The 9847-nt window shown below is 50.5% G+C and overlaps 1 pseudogene; it reads right to left on the minus strand.

The window, feature by feature from the left end:
* Positions 1 to 2172: 2172 nt before the first annotated feature.
* Positions 2173 to 2695, minus strand: LOC112316493 (ferritin light chain pseudogene; annotated as a pseudogene).
* Between the last annotated feature and the right edge of the window lie 7152 nt (positions 2696 to 9847).

Genomic DNA, 9847 nt, shown 5'->3' on the forward strand with positions numbered 1-9847 from the left:
TGCCGGCCTGCAACTCAAAGGGTCACTGGTTTGATTCCCAGTCAGCGTTGCAGGCCAGGTCCCTGGTGGGGGCCGTACAAGAGGCAACCACACATTGATGTTTTCTCTCTCTTTCTCTTTTTCCCTCCTTTCCCCTCTCTCTAAAAATAAATAAATAAAAACGTAAAAAACAAAGTTAGTGGCTTAAAACAACACAAATTTCCCATCTTACACTCTGGAGGTCAGAAATCCAACACGGGTTGCACTGGGCTGGAATCAGGCTGTCGGTAGGGCTGCGTTCCTCTCTGGAGGTTCCAAGGGTGAATCTGTTTCCTTGCCTTTTCCAGCTTTTAGGGGCTTCCTGAATTCTCAGCTCGTGTCCCCCTTCCTCCATCTTCAAAGTGGCGATGACGGGGTGAGTCCTTCTCAGGTCATGTCTCACCCTGACGGCCTCTTCTGCTGCCTCCTCCCCAATTTGTGAACCTTTGTGATTACACTGGGCCCATTCAGATGAGCCAGGACAATCTCACGGTCTGAAAGTCAGTTGATTAGCAACTTTAATTCCACCTGCCACCTTAATTTCCACTGCCATGTAAGATGACATATTTACAGGTTCCAGGGATTAGGATGTGGGTATCTTTTGGGAGGGGGCATTATTCTGTCTACCCCAGGCAGTTCGTTCAAGTTCACACAGCTGGTAGGTGGAGGAGCTGGGATTTGAACCTAGGGAGGTCCTCCTGCTCTGGGCCCCTCTGGGCTCTGCACCTGTGTCCTAAACCGAAAGTCCTTCTGCTTTCAATTAAGGGGTTTGCTCAACTGTGTTCCAAGGACTCTGGATGTGTCTTTGCTGACATCACTGCAGCCTCACCTCACGGGGGCATGAGTTATGTGCCAGACCCATTCCAATACAAATAAATTACAACAGATAACTCAATTTTTGTGTGGTTCAGTTTTCAGGGGGTTCAAATCTCTCTTTTTCTCATTGAATAAAATGCGGGCCCTGCCTTTCCTCTCTCCAGGTCATGTTCGGGTTCTTCTTCTCTTCTTTGGCGGTTTAACAGATAACAGAGAGCAGTTGTCTGGCGCCAGCAGGGAGTGTGCTGGACGTGCAAGTTGTCCCGCTCTGCTTGGAACCTCTGAATGAGAGCCTCTGGGGCTGAGGTCCAGCAATCTGTGTTTTTGTGAGCCCTCCGGGTGATGCCGAGGTGCCTGAGAGTCTGAGACCCACTGGGCTACAGCTTCCTGGAGCTACCTGACATTGTGGGGGAAACTCAAGAATGAGAGCTGAGCGGCCTGGGGTCTGGTCCAGTTTATTCATTTCTCCCACAAACATGTTGTTAGTGTCGACTGTGTGCCTCATACTGTTCTAGGCCCTAAGGACCCAGGATGAACAAGGTAGACAAAGCTGACTTTTTTAAAAAAAAAGGTGATAAAATTTATATCACAAAATACACCACTTCAAAATTTAAAGTATAGAATTTAGTGGAATTTAGTACAGTCGGGTGCTAATAATGGTATTTTGATCAATGACAGACCGCATGCATAATGGTGGGGGCACGAGATTCTAATGAGCTAAAAAGTTCCTATAGGCTACTGACATCGCAGCAGTGTAGCTGTCCTAGGGTCCTGGGAGACGCATTCCTCCCGTGTTTGCGGTGCTGCTGGTGGAAACAAGCCTACGGCACTGCCAGCCCTAGGAGAGGGCAGCTCGTACAGTTCCAGGCGGAGGCTATACCATCTATGATGTTCGCAGAAGGATGAGATTGCCTAAGGATGCATTTCTCAGAATGGGGATATTGTTGTTAAGCTGTGCATGACTGTTGGATAACTGTCCCCACTGTCTAGTTCCAGAACACTTTATTGCCCCCAAATGACACCCCTAATTTCTCCCTTGCAGCCCCTGGTGTTCACTAGTCTGCTTTCCATCTGTGTGGGTTTGTCTGTTAGGGACATTAGTGTAAGTTGAATGACACAATATGTGGCTTTCTGTGTCCTGCTTTTTTCACTGAGGTTCCCCCTCCCCCCGCCCCCGCAAAAGGCTTTGTTTCCATTTGGTCCAATGCATGGGAGAGGGCTCCAGGGTGCTTAAAAAGATGCCTAGTGGTTATTTGGGAGAGGCTCCGGCAAAAGCCAGACACTAGGGAATGCAGAGGGGGTCCCTTCAAAGGCCAGAAGGTCTCCAAAGGCTCCTAGTCATGCTCGAGGGGTGGGCCTTTCAAAGAGATACTTGCCCAGCCCAGCCTGGGGCCTGGCCAGCCTGCAGAGGTGAGTCAGGTGGTCGCCCATCTTCTTGATGAGTTTCACCTCTTCATCCAGGAAGTGGTTCTCCAGGAAGTCACTGAGATGAGGCCTTGCGTGGGTAGAACCCAGGGCATGCAGATCCCAAAGGGCCTGGTTCAGGTTCTTCTCCAGGACCACGGTGGCTTCCATGATGTCCCGAGTCTCACCCCACTCACCTTGGAGTGGCTTCAGCACATCCTGGAAGAGAATGAGGCCCCGGTGCCAGTTCTGCATCTTTAAGAGGTGCTCGGCTCCCTCTCCCTTCTTGGCCAAATTGCAGAAGCTGTGGCCCACGCCCTCCAGAGCCATGTTGTCCCAGCTGAAATAGAAGCCCAGAGTGAGGTAGGTGTGGGAAGCCCGCAGATGCCCGTTGGCCAGGTGGTGGACGGCAGCCTCCACCTTAGGTGGAATGATTCCAATGCATTTGGGAGGTCATGGTTGTTTGGCAATAAGGAGTTATGGTAAAAAACAAAAACAAAAAAAACCCCCAAAAGGGTGTTGGCTGGTCTCGAAGGCTGAGGATGTCTGAGGTGGGTCTGAAGGTGGTGGCTGGAAAAGAGATTGGGGGTGGTTGGAGGCTGGAAGAATGGGCATCCCTGGGTCTGCTCTGTCCGAACACTGTTGAAGCAAGAGACAGATCCAGGGCACCGCCCAGGGTACTGCTAGCATGCGCTTTAAAGAGCCATCCAATTTGTAGCATGTGTCAGTACTTCATTCTTTGTGTGGCTAATATTCCACTATATGGATACACTGCATTCTGTTCACCCATTTCTCAGTTGATGGACATTTGGGTTCTTTCCACCTGTTGGCCATTGTATTCATTCGGGTACACGTTTTTGTGTTGAGTCCCAGTTTTCAATTCCTTTGGGTATATACGTAGGAGTAGAATTGCAGGGTCACATGGTAATTCTATATTTAACTTTTTGAGAAGCCACCAAACTGTTTACTACAGTGGCTGCACCACCAGCATTCTACAAGGGTTCCAGGTTCTCCACGTCCTTGCCAACACTTGTTTAAAAAAAAATTATAGCCATCCTAGTGGGTGTGAAGGGGTATCTTAATGTGGTTTTGATTGCATTTTCCTAGTGACTAGCAATGTTGAGCATCTTTTCCTGTGCTTATGGGCCATTTGTGTATCTTCTTTGGAGAAATGTCCATATAAATCCTTTACCCTTAAAAAAAAATTCAGTTCTTTTTGTTGTTTAAGGGCTGATGTATTTTTGTAGTGGCTAAGAGCAGAGCTTACTGAGGGTGGAATCTTGGACAAGTTACTGAAACTGTCCTGCCTCAGTTTCCTCCTCTGTCACATGAGGACCATAATGGAACTTAGGATAAAGGACGGTTGTGAAGATGAAATGACTTCCTGTGTGTGAAGGTCTCAGAACCTCGCTTGGCACATGGTAAGTGCGTGCTATGTAATCAATAGCCCTTATTACACAGGAGCTGAGCCTAACAATAGTAACTAAACAAGAAATCGCCAGATTAATAACTGCTGGGAAGAAAATATGACCGTGATGCAATGCAGAGTGACTGGAAGGCTATTTTCGGTGGGGTGGACAAGGAACGCTTTTCGGAGGAGGTGACACTTGAGCTGACACCGGAATGACAGGAAGGAGCCAACTGCGTGAAGATCCACAGACAGGAAGAACATTCCAGGCTGAGGGAATGGCTAGGCCACAGGTCTTAAGACAGGAACAGACCCAGCAAGTTCAAGCAACTGCTTGCAAGAAGGACAGGGCTGCTGGGGTGGTGGTGGGGTCCAGGCTTTCCTGTGTGGGGGTTCTGCTTGGCAGCAAGAGCATGAGTGCACGTGAGCTTTGGAGTCAGGAAGTCTGGATGTTCAGGTCTCTACATAGGAGCTGGGAAACCCGGGACAAGTCACTTACCCATCCAGGAAAACCCTCTGTTTTCTGGAGGTGAAAGTGGGGCCAGTTATACTTACCATGGGGGCTGCTCTGCCTCTCACATGAGACAAAATATATGGGGGGGGTGGGGGGGCACGGATTTTCGATGTGTTAATCTCAGAAATGTGGCCCGGGGGATGTTCGTACAGTTTAGTGGGTCATCTTGTGTTGGTCAAAAAGGAGTGTGGGTGAGTTTGAGACTACCTGTTCACAGGGCGGTCGCGGAGAGTGACCTGCACTTTTCTGTCTCAGGGCTGTGGTTCATGCAGCCCTCTCAGGCTCCCTGCCTCCTTCTCACCTTCCCTGAACCTTCCATCAGGGTTCCGTCCGGGGGGCCCTTACTGTGTGCCAGGCGTGAGGCTCTGAAGGTGGATGGCACTGTCTGTGACTTCAAGGCGCTTCCAAACCAGTTCCCCCAGAAGGTTTCTTCCTTCCTGAGCAGTTAGAACAGCTGCTCCTCCTCCCGCTGCAGCACCTTGTCCCTGGGGGGCAAAGCAGGGATGGAAAGATTCCTGAAGAACACTCAGAAGCCAGACTGCCTGGGCTTAATGCTGGATCCACCACTCACTGGTTACTTAACCTCTCTGTGCCTCTGCTCGTCATCTGTGAAATGGCAGTACTTGCCTCATAGGGTTGTAATGAGGATTCGATATAGGCAAAGTGCTAGAAGAATGCCTGGCAGATAAGCACTAGGTAAATAGGTGCTTATTAAAATGAATAAAGTCAATAACGACATTAGCTTTGTAACCTGCACAAGCCATTTGACAGCCAGAGCTTCAGTTTCCAAACCTTGGTACATTGGGGCTATTTTAAGGCTCCAGTGGGATAACGTGTGCACAGTGCCTGGCGCGAAGGAGTCTCTCCATGAATGCCAGTTTCCTTCCTCCCTCTCAGCTGTGCGCCCTTCTGGGACCCCGTCTGCCTTTTCCACAACTTCTCAAGACCAGAAAAACAGGCCCTATTTGTGGTTCAGGGCCAGCACCCTGAAGGTTCTTAGGAAATCTGTGCTCTATGGAATTGGAAAAAAGAGAAGAAAGTGGACATGGATGTGAGCGTGCGCATACGTGCATGCAAGTGTTGGGGCAGGCGTTGTAGACGAAGCCCCCCTCCGCGCCCCCCAGGGCCACACAGCATTGCTCCAGTTTTCTCTGGCCCTTTGAGGGCGGGGCTCAGGCGACCACTAGGGGTCAGTGTGTCTCTGCCGCAGGCGCCAAGGGCGCTTACCTGATTGGGGCAGGCGCCACTGACAGTTCTTGACAGTTTGCAACATCTCCTGGCTAACGTTAAAAAAAAAAAAAAAAATTAATTAATGTATCTTTCTCCGAGGCAGCGAAGGGAGCCCAGACAACAGAAATAACAAGCCGACTCTCTTTGTAGGAAAATGCAGAAGGTGGTTAAAACGTCCCGTCCGTTGCATTCCTGGGCTGAAGGAGTAAGAATCCAATTGTGGTTTCTGCTCTGGTTATCTTGGTGCCGCCGAGGGTGCCACGGGGGGAAAATCTGCTGAATTCTTCCTTTTCTATTTTCTGCCTCGGGGAGGCAAGAAAGAGGGCGTTAATGCCGGCTGGCAGCTACATGAAACTGAGATGGATGGTAATGGGGTGTGTTAACAAACAAGGGCAGGAAATAAAGTGTCATATTTTCTGGAGGGCAAACCGCTCCCCGGAGACAGAACGGCAGGATTCTACTGAGGAGACACTTAGAAGGGAAAAAAAAAAACAAAAAACCTCAGCATAATCTTCTCTGTCTGTCTCGGTGTCTCTCCTTCCCTTTCTGGTGCCTCTTTGGTGAGACATAAATTCAGTCTCCTCTCTGGGCTGGCCAACAGGCAAATAACTGGGCACTGAAAAGAAAATTAAAAAAATAACCCACTTAAATATTTAGTTATTCCTCTGCCTCCAGCTGAGTCTGGAGATAAAGATGACTTCAGGACTTGGAGGTGGCCTTCCTCTGAGCAGAGCTGCCTGCCTGGAACCCAGTCCTGTTGCTGTGGCCACCACCCGCCCTCGAGCCCACCGCCTTGCAGACTGGATGCTGTGACGTGGGCCCTCACCAGTGCCTTTGCACACGCAGAAGCACCCTCACCCCATTTCTCACATCCTGTCACTCTCTTGCATGCCACCTTCTCCGATTCCCTCTGCAGGGGCGCAAGACTCCCACCAGCCTCACGCACCTCCTTCCCCGCTGTCCTTCGTGTAGTAGACCTGTATCGCTGCCTCTCTCAGCAGTGCTCGCTCGCTTTGCAGGCCGGGGTGCTATCTCATTCTGTGTGTGCCTGGCACCTGGCACAGCCGTGTTTGTGATATGTGTTTGTGAATGAATGAATGGTGATGCCCAGACCTTTCTGCTAGAAATAACAACGGCTAATGTTTATGGGACACATTTCCTGTCCCAAATGCTTTGTATGCTTTCTCTCGTTTAACACCAACACCGGCCCTGTAAGTATGTCGTTGACATCATTCTCATCCCCACCCCCATTTCACAGATTTGGAAGTGCAGCCCCAGACAAGGAAACAGCCTTGCCCACAGACACAGAACCTGGCATCCACAAGGTGGGGATGACCCAGTGATGGGTGCTTCAGGACCTCTGCCTGCTTGGATGGCCCACTCCCTGGCACATGGGTCCCTCGCTTGGCACTTCTCACTTGCTAACTTGTGCTATTGTGAACGAGGTGTGCTCCTTGAGGCCGGGGCTGTGCTTGCAGCTTCTCTGTAGTCTTCAGGAGAGAAAAGACTAAATCAGGGCAGGGGCCTGAGTCTTCTGGAAGTGGGTCCTCATCAGGCTTTGGTTTGGGCTGAATGAGTCCCCATAGGACCTGATGACTTCTGGACTCTGGAGTCAGACTTCCTGGGTTTAAATTCCAGCTCTGCCTCCTACTAACTGGGCCCATCTTGTACCCACTCTGAGCCTCAGGTCCCTCATTTCCAAAATGGGGGTAATAGTAGCGCCCGCTGCTCAGAGCGGTTGTGAGATAATGACCTGCATTGAACACAGCTGGTTTGAGACACTGGATGCAGAATTCGCATCCTTTGCTGCCACTTCTGAACTGTGTGTTTGTCCCTACACTGGTCATCAAATGGCCGTGGGCCTCACAACTCCCTCTTTTTGGTTGAAAGAAGTAGTCCCTGCATTAAAAGCAAACGATATGCCACAACAACCACCTTGCGCCTGGAGATGGCGGGGAAGGCAAGCATTTGGCATCCTGCCTTAGCCATCTACTCCGTGCCACTTATTAACAACACATGAATCAACAGGGATGCCCATATAAGGCCTGGTATTCAATACATTTGGTGTATGGCTGCTTTGGGTGGACATACGCTCACAATTAATGAAGCCAGCCGCTTCTCCGGATGGCTATAAATACTCTAGGAAGAGAAACCCAAGACCAAAGACTCGGGACACCCCGCGCCGTCGGCACCAGCTCCAGCTCTTCCTGTGCGGGATGCAGCGTGACTCGTACTCACTCCTTCCTGAGAGCTGGTGACCCCACTACGGCCACATTTTTGTCAATGTGCCCAGTGGTGTCACCAGATACCACGTTCTCTAAGACCAGAGCGCCTGCCGTTGAGTTTTCCTCAGAAGCTGCACCAACAGGAGGGGGGGGGTGGGGTGCTCAACCTGCTTGGTAGTGACTTGCAGAGTTATTGCTCAGTCTCCAAGTATTCAGGGAGCACTTGCTGTATCCTGGGATGTGGTGCCAGGTGTGGGGATGTGGGTGGGTCCCTGTCTCCATGGAGGGTGCAGCCTAATGGGCGGCAAGGAGCGGACGAGAAGTGCTGTGATGCCGGGCATTGTCAAATAGAAGGCCAGAATACTATAGAGTTTCCGGGAGGGTGAGGGGGGCCCTGCTTTAGTCTAGAGATCAGGGAAGGCTTCCCAGAGGACTTGCTGTCTAAGCTGAGGAATCAGGAGATATCTAAGCCTGCTCCAAGCTTGTATAAGACTCTGAAGTTGAGCCCTGGCTGGTGTGGCCCAGTGGATTGAATGCCAGCCTGCGAACCACAGGGTCACTGGTTTGATTCCCAGTCAGGGCACATGCCTGGGTTGCAGGCCAGGTCCCCAGTAGGGGGTATGTGAGAGGCAACCACACATGGATGTTTCTCTACTTCTCTTTCTCCCTCCCTTCCCTTCTCTCTAAAAATAAATAAATAAGATCCTAAAAAAAAGAAAAGACCCTGCAGTTGAGGAGAACACGGCTGCAGGGCTGGAGTGGAGGGAACAACAGGGCAGGGAGGGTGAACTGAGGTGAACAGGCAGGGTCCGCCGCAGGGAGCGTAGGTCATACAGAATGCTGGTAGCCATGACAAGGAGTTTAGGATTTACTACAACAGCAATAGGGTGCAACCGGGTACAGCTGAAGGATTTTTTACTGCAAGGAAAAAAGAAGGTAATAAGATTTACATTAAAAAAAAGTTGCTTGTAGCTGTGATGTGGATTGGAGAGGATTAGAGAGAAGCTAGGTGACCCGGGGAGACCAATTAGGAGCCTCTAGATCTATAGTAGGCTGGGAAGAGCTGTGGGTGAACTGGAGGAGGACGGATCCTTTCTACAAACACTTGGGTGATAAAATTGATAAGATTGGGTGTGGGGGAACAAAGAACAGAGAGGAATCACAGAGGGTCCCCAAGTGTTGCGTTGGGGCAAAGGAGTGGGTAGTGGAGGGGAAATGGGTTTGGGGCAAAGCAGATTGCATGTTCAATTCTGGACACTTTGGGACGTGGTACGTTTGAGATCCCAGTGAGAAATCCAAGTGGGGCCTGGGGTAGGGTCTGGAGTGCAGCAGATAGGCAGGGCCAGTGTTGCAGGTTGACAGTCGGTGCATGTAGGTGGCATTTGAAACCACAGAGTGAACCAGTGGCCCAGTGCAGGGAGCAGGCCAGTCCCAGCTGGGGAAAGTGAATGGAGCTCATGGAATTGGAGGAGGCGGGTCAGGGGAGACTGCAGACAGTGGGCTGGGGCTCTGCTGCAGCACAGTTCAGCATTTGCCTGGGTGAACGGTCTTAGGTGGCAAGCCAGTTTCTGCATTCTAATGGCTTTGAAAGAAAGAGCGGTGACTTGGGCCCTTGAAATTTCAGTCACATGATGAGTATTTTTTTTTTCAATCCTTACCCAAGGATTTTCATTCATTGCTTTTAGAGAGAGAGGAAGCGGGGTGGGGAGAGAGAAAGAAGGAGAAACATTGATATGAGAAACATCAATCTGTTGCCTCCCGCATGTGTCCTGACTGGGGATCAAACATGCAACCTAGATATGTGCCCTGACCGGGAATGGAACCGGCACCCTTTTGGTTTATGGGACAATGATCGACCCAACTGAGCCACAGGGGCCAGGGACACATTATGAGTGTTCACAGTTGTTTCTTAGTCTGCTTTGGGGAGTGGCCTAAACTTTGTTGGGATCTAAAAGTCACAGGTCCTTTGAAGCTGCTTTTCTTTGCTTTGTTAAAATTCTTCCCACCGATCTTGTTGGAACAAGGACCTCTCTTGGGGGCTCTTTCTGTCTCTCGGTTCATTGTAGTCCCCCTGAGGCAGCCTTTGGGGCAAGGTGGGGTTCCTGATAAATGGAAGGTAGGGGTGTGTCCCTCCCGGTGAGTGGCCTGTCTGATTTGGTGTTAACGAATGGTTAAGAGCTGCTTTGGAGGGAGGGGTGACTCTCTAAGGCTTGAGCATTCAAATGCGTGACC

This window comes from Desmodus rotundus, chromosome 9 (genome assembly GCF_022682495.2).
Source record: "Desmodus rotundus isolate HL8 chromosome 9, HLdesRot8A.1, whole genome shotgun sequence".
In the NCBI taxonomy this organism is placed as follows: domain Eukaryota; kingdom Metazoa; phylum Chordata; class Mammalia; order Chiroptera; family Phyllostomidae; genus Desmodus; species Desmodus rotundus.